This window comes from Canis lupus, chromosome 6 (assembly GCF_011100685.1).
Source record: "Canis lupus familiaris isolate Mischka breed German Shepherd chromosome 6, alternate assembly UU_Cfam_GSD_1.0, whole genome shotgun sequence".
Lineage (NCBI taxonomy): Eukaryota > Metazoa > Chordata > Mammalia > Carnivora > Canidae > Canis > Canis lupus.
In genome coordinates, this window is record NC_049227.1 from 69,519,705 (window position 1) to 69,538,502 (window position 18,798).

At 44.2% G+C, this 18,798-nt stretch overlaps 1 protein-coding gene across 6 annotated transcripts in view; it reads right to left on the bottom strand.

The window, feature by feature from the left end:
• Positions 1-17,980, bottom strand: part of NEXN (nexilin F-actin binding protein) — a 50,986-nt gene extending 33,006 nt beyond the window's left edge. For 2 of the 6 annotated variants that reach the window (XM_038541605.1, XM_038541602.1), the window contains exons 1-2: positions 17,815-17,980; positions 15,592-15,672 (exon numbers count right to left, since the gene is read on the bottom strand). The gene's annotated coding sequence lies outside the window, so the exon portion shown is untranslated. The remainder of the gene's footprint in view (positions 1-15,591; positions 15,673-17,814) is intronic. The other 4 variants (XM_038541609.1, XM_038541606.1, XM_038541603.1 and 1 more) reach the window with 3 other exon arrangements.
• Between the last annotated feature and the right edge of the window lie 818 nt (positions 17,981-18,798).

Below are 18,798 nucleotides of genomic sequence, written 5' to 3' on the forward strand. Positions count from 1 at the left end.
ACAATCCTTTAAGGTAACTATTATCAAACCCTCTCTCAAAATTTCCAAGCCCCATAATTGTTAAAATTCTTAAAATATGGGCAACCTGGGTGGCTCAGTGGTTTAGTGTTGCCTTCAGCCTAGGGCGTGATCCTGAGGACCCGGGATAGAGTCCCATGTTGGGCTCCCTGCATGGAGCCTGCTTCTCCCTCTGCCTCTCTCTCTGTGTGTCTCTCATGAATAAATAAATAAAATCTTTTTTAAAAAAATTCTTAAAGTATTAAGGCAAGAAGAACGTCTTTGAGTTTATCTAATAGGTTTTAAGTCTGTAAATTGTTAAAGATGGGAAAACTGAGACTTAGAAAGTTAAGGAGCTTGCCCAAGAGGACACAAATAATGACTGGTGGACACGGGATAAAAACAGGCAGTTTGACTATAGAGTCTGCATTCTTACTGTGTTATGCTAATGCCAAAAAAAGCAATACAACTGGTGTGTCAGAGGGAGGGGAACACCAATTAGCTTATAAGGCTTAACCTACCAGTGTAATCAACAGAACCTTTAATCAAATCATTTGAGAACCATAATTCTGAGCAGTAGAAATATAGTGGAAGCTTAAAAGACATGTATTCTCTACATTTAATGAACCTGTAGTCTTTAACTGGCAACTGGCAGTACAACATGGTGCTGGTATTTTGCCCCATGTGAGCACACTTTTTATTTAAGCAAGTTTATTTCCTTTTAAATTGATTTGCACTAGCAGTTACTCTCTTAGAATTATTTGGACTTGGGGTGCTTGCTTGAATGGAGCAGTTGAGTGTCTGCCTTTGGCTCAGGTCATGATCTCACAGCCCTGGGATCAAGCTCCATGTTGAGCTTCCTGCTTAGAAGGGAGTCTGCTTCACCCTCTTCCTTCTCCCTCCCCTCCCCCTGCTCTTGTGCACATGTGTGGTTCTGTCTCTCTCTCTCAAAAAAAAAAAATTACTTGGAGTTAAGGAAATCACCAAGTTAGATTATTAAATGATTCTCAAGGAGTGAATGAAAAGAAGAGAACTCTGCTGGTTGTGGTTTAGAATTCATTTAGTGAATTCATTCACATGTGATTAAGTCAGGTACTGTTTTCTCTGATTTTAAAAGTGTCCAAGTCAGCAACATGCAATGTAGCATTCCTACTGTTGTAATTAATGATAGTGAAGAATCAAGTAACAGTATTCACATGTATGTCATTCTCTTAAGGAATGACCTACCATCATTCTGCTAAATTGCCAAGAGTATAGAAGGCTTCAGGATTATCTAACAGAACATTATTTAACAGTGTACTCCTATTGTAGCCAAATTCACTTTTAATTGTATAATGACAGAATTTTGGTTTTATGAGGGATTTTTAAAGTATATAGGATTCCAACAAAGTCATGACATGGATTCAGAAATGTTCAAAACTCATTTGAGTGTCATACATGTTAGTGAAGCTGAACACTGAACCATAAATTCATCAAAGAAGTTCCTGTGGGAGGGAATCCAACAGTATTGACATTTAGTCAAGGAATGGCTCATTATGCTTTCTAAACTGCAGCAGAAAAGTTTTCAGTTTCTTTAAATCCTCTCCTTTACATCTCCATCTTCACTCCACAATGCCCTGACTACTCAGGCCCTTCCTCCCAGAAAGGCACAATGACATGCAACTCAGCCCAAACTGCCTCACTCTCATATATCAACCAACTTGGGACCATTTTTGGACTAAATAATAGCTGCTTAATATGTAAATGATCATATTTTTTGTGGTGCAATGTGTATTTTGATTTAAAAATTCTAGACCATTAATATACAGAAATTTGTTGCATTTCTATTCACTAATAACAAAGTAGCAGAAAGAGAAATTAACCCCCCCCCCCAAAAAAAGAAAACAACCCCATTTTCAACTGCACCAAAAAGAATAAATACCTAGGAATAAATTTAACGCAGGAAGTTAATTTTTGTGTATGCTGAAAACTGTAGGACACTGATAAAAGAAATTGAGGATAACACAAACAAATGGAAAGGTAGATAACGTTCATGGATTGGAAGAATGAATGTCATTAAAACATCCAATACATACTCAAAGCAATCTATAGATTCAATGTAATCTGTATCAAGATAGCAATAGCATTTTTAATAGAACTAGAACAAATAATTCTAAAATGTGTATGGAGCCACAGAAGACCTCAAATAGCCAAAGCTATTTGTTCTATTTCTTGAGAAAGAAGAACAGAGTTGGAGGAATCACAATCCCAGATTTCAAAACATATCACAAAGCTTAGAAATCAAAACAGTATGGTACTGACACAAAAAGAAAAACATATAACGATAGAACAGGATAGAGAGCCCAGGAATAAATCCACACCTATATGGCCCATTAATTTACAACAAAGAAGGCAAGATTATACAAGGGGGAAAATACAGTCTTTTTAATAAATGGTGTTGGGAAAACTGGACAGCTACATGCATAAGAATGAAACTTGTCTTTCTTATACCATACACAAAAGTATACTTGAAATGGATGAAAGACTGAAATGTGAGACCTGAAACTATAAAATTCTGGGAAGAAAACACAAGCAGAAATCTGTTGGAAATGGTCCTTAGCAACACATTTATGGATATGTCTTCTGAGGCAAGGGAAACCAAAACAAAAACAAACGATTGGGACTACACCTCCAGCAAAGGAAACCATCAACAAGACAAAAAGGCAAACTGCTGAATGGGAGAAGATATATGCAAATGATATATGCAATAAGGGGTTAATACGCAAAATATATAGTTTCTACAACTCAACACCAAAAAAACCCAAAACAAAACACAATCTGATTGAAAGATACACAGAAGACCCAAATAGACATTTTTTTCAAAGACGTACAGAAATTCAACAGATAGGAAAAGATGCTCAACATCACTAATCATCAGGGAAATGCAAATCAAAACCACAGTGAGATATGATCTCACCCATCAAAATGACTAAGTATCAGAAAGATAAGAAATAACAAGTATTGGTGATGTAGAGAAAACAACCCTAATTCACTGGTGGGAATTCAGTGGTGGGAATGCCACTGTGAAAAATGATATGGAGAGTCCAGTGCTTGTCATTCTAATTGTCATATGCAATTCAAAAAGATATGTGTACCCCTTTGGTTACTGTAGCATTATTTACAATAGTGTCCCTCAATGGGTGGATGGATAAAGAAAATGTGAAGATACACACACACACACACACACACTGGAATATTACTCAGACATTAAAAAAAAGAATGAGATCTTGCCATTTGGGACAACATAGATGGGTTTACAGAGCATTATGCTAAGTGAAATAGATAAGAGAAAGACAAATACCATATGATTTCACCTACACGTGGAATCTAAAAAACAAATGAATAAACCAACCCCATAAACTCTTAAAAACCAAGAATAGTTGCCAGAGGGGAGACAGGTAGAGGGATGGGCCAAATATATAAAAGGAATCAGAAAGTACAAACTCCAGTTATAAAATAAATAAGTCACAGGAATGAAAAACACTGTATAGGGAACACAGTAAATAATACTGTGTAACATTGTATGGTGACAAATGGCAACTACACTCCTCCTGGTGAGCATCGAGTAATGAACAGAATTGCTGAATCAACATGTTGTTCACCTGAACCTAATAGAACACTGGTAATTACACTTCAATTTTTAAAATTGCATATACAGGTTCAATTCTGTCATAATTTTTCATAAAACCCCCTCTTACACAAAAATTTCCAAACTTACATATTTTTAAATTTGGCAAAAGGTCAATAAAAATATATTTTGAAGTCTTCCAAAATATTCCACTAGAGCTTTTGTTGCTTAAGGACCTTTGTTGCAAATGTTCAGAATTATATCCTGATGACACTTTCTCAGTAAACTGATGGTTTTTTTTTTTTAATAAAGATTTTATTTGACAGAGAGCACAAGCAGGAGGAGTGGCAGGCAAAATGAGAGGGAGAAGCAGGGAGCCCAATGCAGAACTTGAATCCAGGACCCTGGGATCATGACCTGAGCTCAAGACAGACACTTAACTGACTGAGCCACCCAGGTGCCACCTGTTGACTTTCTAAACATGTGAAGACAACTGTGATGGTGGAGGAAGCACTGTAGTTAGAGCCAGAAAACTTGTATTAGGGTTTCTGTTTGGGTTATTAGATGCATGGTTTTAGACAAGCCAGTTTACTTCTGTGAACTTCAGTTCTATATATAAAATTAGGAACAATAATGCTTTTCTCATTACATTGCCCAAAAAACGCACAGTTCCCTCCTTCAGAACGTCAATACTGCATCTGACATTCTCAACCACTCCCTTCCTCTGAAATCTCACTCCTTGACTGCTCCCTCCTTGTTCTTCCCCCACCTCTGACCATTCCTTCCATTCTCCCCGAGGGCCCCTCTGGCTTTCTCACTTCTTGGATGTTGCATGCCCACGTTTCAGTCTCTGCCCGTTTCTTCTCACTCCACACTTTTCACTGAGTGATGTGATACATGCTGTAGTTTAAACTGCCTCTTTAGCCCCACACCTTCCTCCCCCTCGATTACCCACAGGGAAACACTGGCACACCTCAAGGACTTTGCACAGCTAGCTCCCTCGGCTTGAAGTTCTGCTCATTCCCTTATCTCTTCACCGACTCCTACTCGTCCTTTAGGTCTTAGTCATTTTTCTCCAGGAAGTCTTCCTGGACTCCGCAAGACTGGACTATGTGCTTCTCCTGTGTGTCTCCGTAGCATTGCCATGCTTACCCCGACTCTGGCGTTCACCCCAATGTGTGGTAACGAACCACTTTCTTGATGACCTCCTCTATCAGAATGTGAGCTCTTTGAGAGCAGAGACTGTAGCTTTTGCACTACTGTATCTATACAGCCTGTGGCACATGCCTGGCATACAGAAGACACACAGAATAATTGTTTGCTGCATAAGTCAATCCTACCAACTTCAAGGTGAAGCACTTTATAAACAGTTAAGGACTGTCTGAATATAATGTATTACTATCATTATGATCTTCATTATGCAGCAATATGATATAAACAGAATATACCATTTATTACACAAATATTTATTAAGCATCTGCTGTGTGCCAGGCATTCTGCTAAGCATTGAGAAATACAGCATTAAATAGACTCCCTAGCCTCATGCTGTTAGCAGTCTCTTGGCCAAAACTCTCAACAAAAGCCTCAGAACAGGATTTTTAATGGTTCAGTCAGTTTTACTATCTGCAGACACAGGTAAGGTTCTTTTTTTTTTCTTTTATTTAAGATTTTAATTTATTTATTCATGAGGAACAGAGACGCAGAGGGAGAAGCAGGCTCCATGCAGGGAGCCCAACACTGAGTCTCCAGGATCATGCCCTGGGCCGAAGGCGGTACTAAACCGCTGAGCCACCCAGGCTGCCCTCTAAGATTCAACTTTCTTTTTTTTTTTTAAATTAAGATTTACTTATTTATTCATGAGAGTCACAGAGAGAGAGAGAGAGGAGACACAGGCAGAGGGAGAAGCAGGCTCCGTGCAAGGAGTCCAACATGGGACTCGATCCTGGGACTCCAGGATCACGCCCTGGGCTGAAGGCAGATGCTTAACCACTGAGCCACCCAGGCGTCTTCTTTTTTTTTTTTTTAAAGATTTTATCTATTCATGACAGACACACAGAGAGAAGGAAAGAGACAGTAGAAGGAGAAGCAGGCTCCCTGTGGGGAGCCTGATGTAGAACTTGATCCCAGGACCCTGGGATCACGACCTGAGCCAAAGGCAGATGCTCAACCACTGAGCCCTCTAGCCATCCCTCGTCTCCCAGATTATAGAAAACTGGTTCCTTTCTAGTGCCTACCTCAATGCCTATTAAATAATAAATGATAATTTAAAATAAACCCCAAAAGCCATCATGGAAAGATTTTTAATATCCATGTAGTAATCATCAAAACTGAGATGTCTAAAAAATCTGATTCCTCTGGCCCAGCTTTTATTTCCTTAATGAATTGCCTGTACTTATTTTAAAATCTGCTATTGGACATTTATAGATTTTCAAATTAATCTTTTAGGAATATATTCTCGAAATCCAAAAATGCATTCAATCTTAGGCTAATTTTATCATTGCCTCCCACCTTCATGCTTTTCCATGTTATTAGTCAACATTTCACCTGCTAGTCTATAAACTCCTGTGGAATTTGCTGGTTTATTTGGAGCAGAGACCCCAGGCCTTCCTTCAATTTCATATAATTAGTTACCAGAAATACTCATGCATTTAGTATTCACATGTATTACTGTCATTTTGATTAATAAACCTACAAGATGAGAAGCTATATATAAAATTCAAAATATTCACTTTAACAGTTTTCTCTTCTTCAGAATCCTGATAAAAAGTCTTTGCAATAGGTTTCAGCATCCAAGTGTGGTAAGTACATAAAGCTGCCTCAGTTTCTATACAGAAGCTTTTCTTTTTTTAAGATTTTATTTATTTATTTGACAGCAAGATAAAACCAGCAGGAGGAGCAGCAAAGGGAGAAGGAGAAGCAGAGGGAGAGGGAGAAGCAGGCTCCCCGTTGAGCAGGGAGCCGGGTACAGGGCTCAATCCTAGGACCCTGGGACCACGACCTGAGCTGTAGGCAGACGCTTAACTGACTGAGCCACCCTGGTGCCCAGAAGCTGCTAATGCAGTTTCTTCAAAGTTCTTAACTCACACATATTGTCAGAATAATGATTTTAAATATGCATTATTAGTAAAATAAGGTTTTTAAAAGTTCCCTAGTAGCTTCTAGCCACAATCCCTTTGATTTCTAATAGGGTAACAATTCACTTTTTCTGTCTTCATCAGGTGCCCTTACTCAACTACTGCATCCCCTACCCCTCCATGCTCCCCAACTCTGGTCTCTCACTCCAGCTCTGAGGATATTAACTGCATGGTGCATCACGCATCACAATTAAAATTTTCATCTGGGCTTGTTAGGCCTTCTGCAGGCTCCCTCAGATCTGGTTTCCTTTACCTCTTCCCACTCCTTCAACCTCTCACCTAGCATACACATTCAGTAGCTCATTTCTACCTCCAAGAGGATTGTTTCTTTTTTTATTTCTATTTATTTGAGCAATCTCTATACTCATCATAGGGCTCAAGCTCCAGACTTTGAGATCAAGAGTCACAAGCTTCTCCATCTGAGCCAGGTGGCACCCCCTTCCAAGACATTTCTTAAGCCACTTTCTTATCAATGAAGTATTTTCCCAAACTAAGTTAATAGAAGTGGTGATTTTCTCCACTAAACCCTGAGCATGAATGTTCTCTCTCCTTCAGTCTCTGACATCTCTAAATGTGCTTAGGCCTCTAGGTATACCTGGCATAAACTTTTAAATTTTTTATATGGTTGAACATCCCAGACATATCAGTCTAGTCTATCTTCTTTAGCTTTTTATTATGGAAATTTCAGACATATACAATATTAGAGAGACTAATACAACATACCCTCATATACCAATCAAGAAGCTTCAACAATTACTTGCTTTTTCCATCACCTTCAACATTACAGGCCGTTTCACTTATTTTGTACATCTATTTCAGCATAAGGCCCCAGTACTCCACGGATGCCTTAAGTCCTACACAGCCTAAGTACCATGCAGTACATCCTCCTATTCCCTCGGAAATATGTGCAGAATCAAACTCCGAAATTCTTGCCTTTTATTCTCTCTTGGAAAGAATTTAAAGTAATACTCAAAGAAAATTGCTGAGTTCTCACTTGATGAAATCATTAATAAAATTAAGTTACATATGTAAATAAAATGTAGGGATTTTTTTTTTTTAAAAGCTACAGTACAGGAGGACCCCTGGGTGGCTCGGTGGTTTGGCGCTGGCCTTCCGCCCGGGGCGTGATCCTGGAGTCCCGGGATTGAGTCCCACATTGGGCTCCCTGCATGGAGCCTGCTTCTCCCTCTGCCTGTCTCTCTCTCTCTCTCTGTGCGTGTCTCTCATGAATAAATAAAATCTTTTTAAAAATTTAAAAAATAAAAAATAAAAATAAATAAAGCTACAGTACATCACAGGACAACCTGGAATCTCTATACTGAATAAAGGAGAAGAGTGGAAACTAACAACTGAGTCCCTAAAATGGGCCACACAGTAGGTGGTTTGCATGTTAGTCCACACATTTAGAGGTTAGGAGTATGAAAGAAGTAAAAATAAATGGGAAGAGATGAAATTAGCTAAAATGAATATTTATTCATTTAAGAAACTCACTGAACATCTTTCTACAATGTGCTAGACACAGTACAGTGTAAGGCACTAGCAAGATGACAAGATGAATAAAATCTTGTTTGTTTGTTTTTTTTTAAGGGAGTATGTGGGAGGGGGAAGGGAGGGAGAAAATCTTAAGCAGGCTTCACGCCCAGCACAGAGGCCAGCACAGGGCTCAATCTCACAACCCTGAGATCATGACCTGAGCTGAAATCAAGAGTTGGATGCTAAACCAGCTGAGCCACCCAGGTGCCGCTAAAATATCTCTTTTTATGGAGCTCAGTCTAGATGGGATAAAAGATAATTACCAATATAATGAGGCTAACATTTTTAGTTAGAAAGTGATTCATTTAAATAACATCTGAAAATGTGAACACATATAAAAATAAGTTCTCTGTTAAAAATGCCTCTAGTAGAAGAAAGGCTATGAATTAGAGGAATGGTTATCAAACTTTATGAGCTCAGGGCTTAATGTCTGGACCATACTGAGAAGCCTTTGAGAACTTTTTAATAGATTATATCTACAGCTATTTGATATATTGTAAATTAAAACACTCTTTCCACTCTTCATCTTTACTTAGTATAGAGACTCCAGGTCTTTCCTGCAAAGCACTGCAGCTTTAAAAAAAAAAAAAAAAACAACTCTTACATTAAAAAAAAAAACCGTACATTTATATGTAATTTAATCTTATTAATGACCTCATCAAATAAGAACTTACTATTTTTTGAGTAGTTACTTTTAAAGTCTTCCGAAGAAGATAGTAACAAACCCATTGTATACTAACAAAAATATTTTATGAAAAATAATTTTCAAAATTAAAAAGAATAAGAGTGGCATTGTTTTATTTTTTTTTTTGCACATCTCTCTAATTCTGGCTCAATAAAAGGCACATTCTCACACCTGCTTCTGCTTCAAACTATTGTGATATGTTGTTTTGACTGAAGTATTCAAAGATATGGCCTCATAAAGATACGTAATTAGGAAAGGAAGGACTTCATGGGCCCCTGGAGGGTCTTGGAGACTCCCAGGGTTTGTTTTTTTTTTTTTATTCATGAGAGACACAAAGAGAGAGGCAGAGACACAGGCAGAGGGAGAAGCAGGCTCCCTGCAGGAGCCCGATGCGGACTTGATCCTGGGACCCCAGGATCACGACCTGAGCAGAAGGCAGAGGCTCAACCCCTGAGCCACCCAGGCATCCCAACTCCCAGGGATTCTAAAACCATATTCTGAGATTGGCTGAATTATAGGAAAGAAGATTGTATCAAATGTCAGTTCTCATTCAACAAAGGGAGTCATTGGACTGAGCACTGCCTCACTGTTTTAGAATGCTAAATGAAGTATTTGAATGACTTAATTCCTATAGTCGGTAACCTGAACGCCAAAGGATTTTATATGGGGAGGGAATCTCACAGTCTTTGCCTAAATCTAGTATTAAGTGGATTTCCCATCCGCTGCACAGGCGGGTGTGATGTCCTTGGCCACCTTCAGGGGGCAGCAGCAACACAACAATTGAGCCCCTTCGCACAGTTCCAAGGGTTTAAGACCACAGGAGAGCCAGATGAATTGTTATCAAGAATGAGAAAAAAAAAAAAAAAAAAGGAAAAAAAAAAAAGAAAAAAGAAAGAATGAATGAGTAGAGAAAAAAATACCAAAGGATAAGGCTAAACACGTAGCTCATCAACAAGAGCTTGGTCATAATAAAGAAGGCTGGGATGATGAAGGGCTTTAACGGTTCCATTCTAACACAGCAATCATTCATGTCAAATGAAGACAACAGAGTACCCATCATAGGTTCCAGAAACTATACTGCAATATTACTATAGCCTATAGCATATTACCGTAGGATTTATTAAAGGTTGTATGTTTTTTCAAATTTGACACATTGGGTCTGTATTACAATACAGCATTTTTGTGAGGAGAACGTAGTTTGTACAGACATCATGCATGTCCACGGAATACAAAATGTATGAAATAGCCTTTGAAATCAAGTAGATTTGTTGGGAGAAAGAGATGGAACCACACATAATTATAACACAAAGTATGAGGCGCTATAATAGCATATATACAGGGCTATAGAAACATGGAAAAGTTGTGGAAAAGACAATGGTGGGGGGATCCCTGGGTGGCGCAGCAGGGTAGCGCCTGCCTTTGGCCCAGGGTGCGATCCTGGAGACCCGGGATCGAATCCCACATCGGGCTCTTGTTGCATGGAGCCTGCTTCTCCCTCTGCCTGTGTCTCTGCCTCTCTCTCTCTCTCTCTCTCTCTCTCTCTGACTACCATTAATAAATAAAAATTAAAAAAAAAAAGACAATGGTGGGATGAAGGAGAGGGTTGGAGCTAGGAAAAGTTACCCAGAGATGGTGACATTTGATTTAGACCTTGAAAGATAAATAGGATTTAAGAAAAATAGGATTTCACCCATGGAGACAAAAGCAGTAACATGAACAAAAACACCAGTGCCTGATGACCCACTGCCAGTTTAGAGAGCTGTAAGCTGGCCAGCAAACCCCGGGGTGAAACCAGAAAGACAGGCTGGGCACGCAGACTGGGAAGATTCCTAAATGTTCTATTAAGAAAGTTTAGACTTGATCTTACAGGCAATGAGGATGCAGAGAAGGATTTTTTAAAAATAAGAATGTGAATCAGAGATGTATTCTTAGAAAGAAAAAGCACTCTGACAGGCGTACAGAAAACTGAAGTAAACAGGGGAAGATTACAGGCAAGAGGACAAGCAGAGTGCATCACGAATGAAAAGTTGGAAGAGACGTTTTCGAAGTGGAATTGACAGGACATGGCAACCCATTCACCCCCTGATTTAACAAGTGTCTATCAATAAGCCAGACGCTATCCTGGGCTGTGCAGGGATGGAAGTGAACCAAAAGGCAAAGGCCCTGCTTCCAGGGAACCTACCTGGTAGGGGGGTTACTACCGCAAGAGCTCCGGCCAATTAGATTTGGACAGGGAGAGGAGAGAAGAGGAATACCGTGAAGAATTAATTAACTCGACGGTTCTCATTTCAGCGAATAAGTTGGCAGTTACCATTGATTGTCATTAGGCTTGACAATGTGTTTGAAGGGTCAGAAAAGGAGTTTAGTTTTGAACAGGTTTTACTACCTGTCAGAATTACATCTGGGGTCTGTTCAGATGTGGGTAAGAATAGGATTTTGGGAGCTCATTATCTCAGGACCTTAAAGATCACTCAGTCTGGGGCGCCTGGGTGGTAGAGATACTTAAGTGTTGGAGTCTTGGTTTCAGCTCAGACCCATGATCTCATAGGTCTCGGGACTGAGTCCCGGTGTTGAGCTCTGAGCTCAGCAGGGAGTCAGCCTGAAGATTCTCTCCCTCTGCCCCTCCTCCCACAGGCGCGCGCGCGCGCGTGTGCACACACACTCTCTCTCTCAAATAAATCTTTAAAAAAAAGAAAAAAAAAAAAAAGGATCATTTAGTCCAACCCCTTCATTTACCATATGAACAGGAGGCACAAAGAGGTTTAGTGATTTATACAGGTTGGAAGCTGTTCAGAGAACAAGGAACTAGACTCCAAGTTTCTTGACTTACTACTACTCATTTCACTTTATCATTCACCATTTTTACCTAATTTAAGTACACAAGACATACATATATATATATATATATATATATACACACACACACACACACACACACACACACAAAATATGCCCAATGATAATATTAATACTGGTATCCATAGGCATAGCAAATAGTAAAATAAGCTTCAAGAAGCTTTTGAGAATGACTTAACAGCCTGATAAAATGTGTTTTAAGAATAGAGTATAATTTGGGGCTGTTATAATCTCCAGGTTGAATATTAAGGTATTAAGCTCAAGCTGTGAGACAATATGTAAGTCTCATAGTAGGAGGTAACATTAAGTACGACAGATCTAAAACTATGCTAGTATTTCTGTTCTAGAATTTCACTGGATCTATTTTGACCTCTATATCTTCTAAATTTATTTTCCTTGACTTTTTAGACATGCAATTAAAATATTTCAAGATAACAACGCAGGCACCAAGAAAAGAATTTTTAAATCATAGCTATCATTTAAAATAGCTGTTTCATTGTGTTAATGTGTTATCTCCTTTCTCAAGGAATAGCACTGTCAAGCCTGACAGCTTTAAATCTGCAGTTCATTAAACTCAAGTAAATTCTTTGTCTCAACTTTTTTTTTTTTTTTTTTTTTTTAAATTTTTATTTATTTATGATAGTCACAGAGAGAAAGAGAGAGGCGCAGAGACATAGGCAGAGGGAGAAGCAGGCTCCATGCACTGGGATCCTGATGTGGGATTCGATCCTGGGTCTCCAGGATCGCGCCCTGGGCCAAAGGCAGGCGCCAAACCGCTGCGCCACCCAGGGATCCCTGTCTCAACTTTTAAGATTTTATATTTTAAGTTTTACTTATTTGAGAGAGAGGGTGCATGAGAGAGCATGAACAGTGGGAGGGGCAGAGGAAGAGGGGAAGCAGACTCCCCACTGAGCAGGGCTTCCTGTGGGGCTCCAACCCAGGACGCCAGAATCATCACCTGAGCCAAAGGCTCAAAGCCACCCAGATGCCCCTTTAAGATTTTAGAACAGTTAACTATATGCTACAAGTAAATGTTAAGACCTATCTCTGGGGCGTCTAGTTGGCTCTGGGGCGCCTGGGTGGCTCACTTGGTTAAGTGTTTGCCTTTGGCTCAGGTCTGATACCCAGGTCCTGGGATCAAGCCCAACATGAAGCCCTGCTCAGCCGGGAGTCTGCTTCTCCTTCTTCCTCTCCCTCTGCTTATATTCTCTCCCACCCTCCCGCCTGCTCTCTTTCTCTCTCTCTCAAATAAATAAAGTCTTAAAAAACATACACCCTATCTCTTTAGTCTTTGGAACAAACACTGTTTTGAGCTTCATAAAATGTGAGCCTAAATTTTTATCACTTTTCACTATAGCAGAAATACACCCTTAAAAACAAAGTAAGTTCATTACATTTAGTTAATGAAAATTATAATCTTATACTTCAAAAATGTTATAAAACCAGTTATAAACTTGTCACAATTCAAAAATATTAAATTAGATCCTATTTCATCTATTTGAAATAGTGAGATGCTTTTTCACACCAATAAACAACTCCTCACTGATGACCAAGAATCTCATTTTCAACCTGCTTTGCCATTCTCCTGTATTAATAACGTAGAACACTTTACACTCGTACAACTGTATGTGACAATCTTCAAAGAACGTTCATCACACTATCAGCCCATTAAAAGAATGCTGCTCTTCTCTGTTCTTTTTTTTTTATTTTTTTAAATTTATTTATGATAAGCACACAGTGAGAGAGAGAGAGAGAGAGACAGAGAGAGGCAGAGACACAGGCAGAAGGGAGAAGCAGGCTCCATGCACTGGGAGCCCGACGTGGGATTCGATCCCGGGTCTCCAGGATCACGCCCTGGGCCAAAGGCAGGCGCCAAACCGCTGCGCCACCCAGGGATCCCTCTTCTCTGTTCTTTATCCTTAGTGTCTCACACAACAAGGACACAGTACAAACTCAATTCATATTTGAGTGAGTGGATAACAATAACCTAACGGGAAAACTGATCCAGAGACAGTCCAAATAAAAGTCATGATTAACATTTCCAGGGACGCCTGGGTGGCTCAGCGATTGAGCATCTGCCTTTGGCTCAGGTCATGATCCCGGGGTCCTGGGATGGAGTTTAGCATCGAGTTCCTGCAGGGAGCCTGCTTCTCCCTCTGCCTGTGTCTCTGCCTCTCCCTGTGTGTCTCTCATGAATAAATAAAATCTTAAAAAAAAATTCTCCAAAAAGAGGGCTGATGATGAGGATGCATAAACGAATGAATAGAAAATAAAATGGAGTGGATTTACATTACACTAGGTCTCCTGAAAACCAGAAGCTGGTTTTCAAAGCACACGGACATGGTAGCATCTGGAGGAGGCTGGGCAAGTGGACACAGCCTTTCCCTGGAGGCCACAGCTGGGAATGGGCAGACCTGAGCCTCCAAACCAAGGGAGGCTGTGGAGGCAGACAAGGACCAGGAGTTATTCCTCTTTATGGCCAATGTCTAGGGGTCAAAAAACTCTCCTCAACACTTCTAGGATGCAGAAAGTTGAGGATTATTTTAAGAGTTCCTAGGAAAGATTTCTTTCCCAGAAATACCTACCCGATGCTAAAATCCCAGCAGTCAAAATATTTTAGTTAGCCCTACGCAGTCTCTTCCAGCTCCAACTGACACTAGCAATTAGAGTCAATGAACGTTAACCTCTTCTTCTCATTCCCAGGATATTAAAAAAAAAAAAAAAACTATGTATTTGAGAGACAGTGAGACAGAGCATGAGATGGGGGAGGGTCAGGAGGAGACGCAGACTCTCTGCTGAGTGGGGAGGCCGATGTGGAGCTCGATCTGGGGGCTCAAGGATCATACCTGAGCCAAAGACAGATGCTTAACCGACTGAGGCCCCCAGGAGCCCTCCATGACCTAACTGGAATAGATCTACACCACTTAAAGTCCAGGTTCCAGGGGATCCCTGGGGGGCTCAGCAGTTGAGCTTTGCCTTTGGTTCAGGACATGATCCTGGGGTCCAGGGATCGAGTCCCACATAGGGCTCCCTGCATGGAGCCTGCTCCTCCCCCTGCCTATGTCCCTGCCTCTCTGTGTCTCTCTCATGAACAAATAAATAAAATCTTGAAGATAGATAGATAGATAGATAGATAGATAGATAAATAAATAAATAAATAAATAAATAAATAAATAAATAAAGTCCAGGTTCCTAATGCCGGGGCCATACTTGCCTCACACTCACACCAAGGGCCTGCATGCTCTAGAGTCCAGGGTCAGGTGAGTTAACACAAGGTAGTGTCAGTGACAGGTGACAAAGTGAGTCGCAAGATAACGGGGGAGCGGAGACGGTGTCAAAGGGGTGTGTGCACCCTGACGGGGAGGCACCACTTAGTCCCAGGGTACTGTTGCTGTGCAGAAATGACCTAGTTCTTCAAGAGAGGCTGGAAATCCATATTTTTATCATAAAATGTACCAATTTTTAAAGTGGGGCTTTGTGGCTGAAGGTGGCTTTCTGGCCGCCAATCTGTGGCCCCTGATCAAAAGGAACAGGCGGCGCTGAGAAAAACGGAGAGACAAAGAGAGGCCTAGTTTGGCCTGAAAAGAAGGAGGCCACAGTCAAAGGGGAGGAAAGGACATGAAAGAGGCACAGAAAGGAAGATGGAAGTCAAATTTCACCAACTTCAAAATGTGGCCTAGGGAGCCGCAATCTGTCTTCTAATCTGACAGGAGAAGGAGAGAACAAGAAGGAAAAATCAAAGGGGTGGTGGGGGGGAAGAGGAGGTGCTGAGCACTTACTGGATGGCAGACACCGCACCAGGGACTTGTGGCCACGCAGTTCCGCTGAGGTTCGGCAATGCAAGGGACAAGATCCTGTGCCTGGAGGGAAGAAGAGGAACTACATCAAAACACTAACAGTATGCATGTCACCTTTTGGAAGCCCCCTTTTCCATTCTCGATCATTTGTGACCATACATTTATTATGGTTATGTTAACTTTAGAACAAAAAAACGTCCATTTTACGGGAAGCTAAATAAGTTGGATTTCAGGATAAAAATGCGCTCATCCTAGAGTGTATGTAGAAAGTATACGGCCCTAAGTCCAGCCAAACCATGCACTGAATATTAAAACAGAAGAGGAAAATACAACATTCCAAGTGTATGTAAATAACACGTAATTTTGCAATCACAAAGCCAGAAGAGAACGTGAAAGGAACTCTGCAGGTGATACAGATCACAAGCTGATTAAATAAGAACAGAAATACGTGAAATTGTTAATGTTGTAGGTCGTTCTCCTAAATTATAAAGCTGACTGCCAGGATGTTGCTTGTGTGTAGATGGCCTACATATCATAAAATGTACTGACTCCTCTCGCCCATAAAACTTTTAGACATCTGCCTCTTCCGTACTTTCCAACATTTACTACTTTGTTTTCTTTCTTGCAGGCTTGTGTTTTCATTTAAACAATACCTTTATGTGCCTTTAGGGCAGTTCAAAAATAACAGGGTTTTTTCCCCCCCCTCTAAATGAAGTATGTCATTTTAGGTCACTCTAAATCCCCAATTAATCTCTTCCAAATATACATACTCAGTTTTCATTTTGTTCATAAATGAAACCCTAACCTGAATACCTCAAGTGTAATTTCAGGGGAAAAATACTGTTCAAACGCCTAGATAACGCATTCCTTTGTTGATGCTAAATATAGCCACCTCAGGATGACATACATTTTGACAATGATGGGCCTTACATATCAAACTCTCAAAAATAGCACAGGTTCCATTGAAGGTGAGCAAGAAAAATTGCCGTTCACTACAGCTCAGCCTCAAGTGGATTCATAAGTGTGAATATTAACACTAATTACACCCACCCTGTACGGAGGGGAAGCTGGATTTGAAGGAATTGTGTCGGGGTCTCGCTTAGGGCTCCTTACAGGAGTCGTTGCACATAAACACACAGTTCCCCACGTTGCTCTTTGAATTACTGCACTCAAAACAGAAAACATCTTCCAAAACGGGGGGGCGGGGGCAGGGGCGCTAACTGCTGTGAGGAAGCATCTTGTTAACTAACCCGATTAAATAACCCGAGTCCACGAGTCCACGTGCCCTGAGCACCTCGCCCCTCCTTCCGGGTCATCAGGCCTGTCCCTAGCACACCTGCAACCCAGGCCCAGAGTATTTTGAGGTTGGTGGTGGTTTCCTACGCCCGTTGCTTGAGCTGTTCGAGGACTGGGGGGCCCAGGGGTCCCCTCGGCCACGCGTGGCATCACCAGCGCCACCCCATCCCGCCGTGCGTGGATCCGTGGACAAGGCGGGCTGAGCGCGGCGTGGAGCTGGCTCTTCCCGGAGCCCCGGTGCGCCCCCGCCGGACCCCCCCCCCACCCCGCCGGACCCCCCGCCGGGATGCGGCCCGCTCACTCTCCGGCCACCGCCCCCCGCCCCCACCCCTACCCCTTGTTCGCGCTACGGTCCCTCCAAACACACACGGGGGCCGGGGGTCGGGGGGGGGGTCAGCGGCGGGGACCCCCTCCCGCGCCCGCACGTGTGCAGCGCTGCGCCACGCGTCGCGCTCCTGGAAAGCAGACGGCCGAGCGAGGTGCCCGGGGGTGACCGCGGTACGCGCTCCAGCTCCCGACCCCCCCCAGGACAAAACCGCCTCCGGAAAAAGATGCCCTGGAGGTGGAGGGAGGGGCAGGCGCAGCCCCCGCGGGGCGGCCGGGCAGGACGGCTCTGCAGGCGGGGCGGGCCGACGGCACCCACACCTGCGGGCCCCCAGGTCCGCGCGCGCTCGTCCCCGCGGGGCTCGGGGTGGGGGGCGCCGCCGCCGAAGTCGCCCAAACTCGGGGCGCGGGCCGGGAGCGCAGCGCCCCCGCCCCGCCCCAGCCGCGGACACACGGCGGACGCGGGGTCCGGGGGCCGCGTCTCGCCCCGCAGCCCGCGCCCTGCCCCGCGGGGGCCCCGACCCCTCCGCGTCCGCCCCCGCTCCCGCCCCACGCTCTCCGCCCCCGACCCCCGCCCCCGCTCACCCGCCAGGACCCGGCGACCGGCGGGCGTCCTCGTGGCGCCCGGAGGGGCCGTGCGCGTCCTGCGCCCGCGTGTGGGCGGGGGTCCGGGGTGCTCGGGGTGCTGGGGTGCTCGGGGAGGTCCGGGAGCTCGGGGAGCTCGCGCCGCCGCCGCCCCGGCCGCTGGGAGCCCTCTGGCCGCCGCCGCCGCCGCCGCCGCCTCCAGCAGCAAGTTTCCATAAAAGTCCTGGTGCGCAGCCCGCTCCCGCATTCCAGGCGGGCCCAGCGCCGGCTGCAGCTGTTCCAGCGCGCCGGGCCAGCTCCCAGCCCCCAGCCCCCTCCGCCGTAGCGCCCGCGGGGGGGCCGCGCAGCCCGACTCGGGTCGCCGAGCCGGTCGCGGGGGGTCGGTGCCCGGCGGGGGGCGGGGGGCGGGGGGCGGCGGACTGGGGCCCCCGGGCAGGCCCCCCCAGCCCCCGGCTCCCCAGGCAGCACCCCGAGCCCAGCCGTTCGGCGGGGCCGTGAGGCCGGAGACCCTAGGGCGGCGGCGCGGGCCGCTCGGGCTGTCGGGGCTCGGGGCTCGTCTCTACCGCCAGGGGCCGGCGACTGAGGAGAGTGAGGGGGGGAGGGGGGTGCTACCTTCCTCTGGTGGGAGGCAAAGCCCACGGGGAGCACTGGGCCTGGTGGCGCCCCGACCTTTGCAGCCCCGCCCCCGCCCGTCCCTTGAACCACCTGAACTGACACCTGAACTGCTCATGCAGAGGGGGCACCTGTCCGCGGAGGGGACCCCCGCTCCCTGCACAAAATAAGTAAGACGGAAGAAGAGACCTCTTGGAAACCCCACTAAGCGTCCACACGCGCTTCCCGCCCCGAGGCTGTGCCCCGAGGGGACCCGCGCACGTTCACCAGACGGGCCGGGGGCAACCCCCCCTCCCCGCCACGCGCAGCTCTGGCGGCGCCTAGGCCGGGCCTGACTCCCGTCACGGTCACCTCCCCCCCCCGTCACGGTCA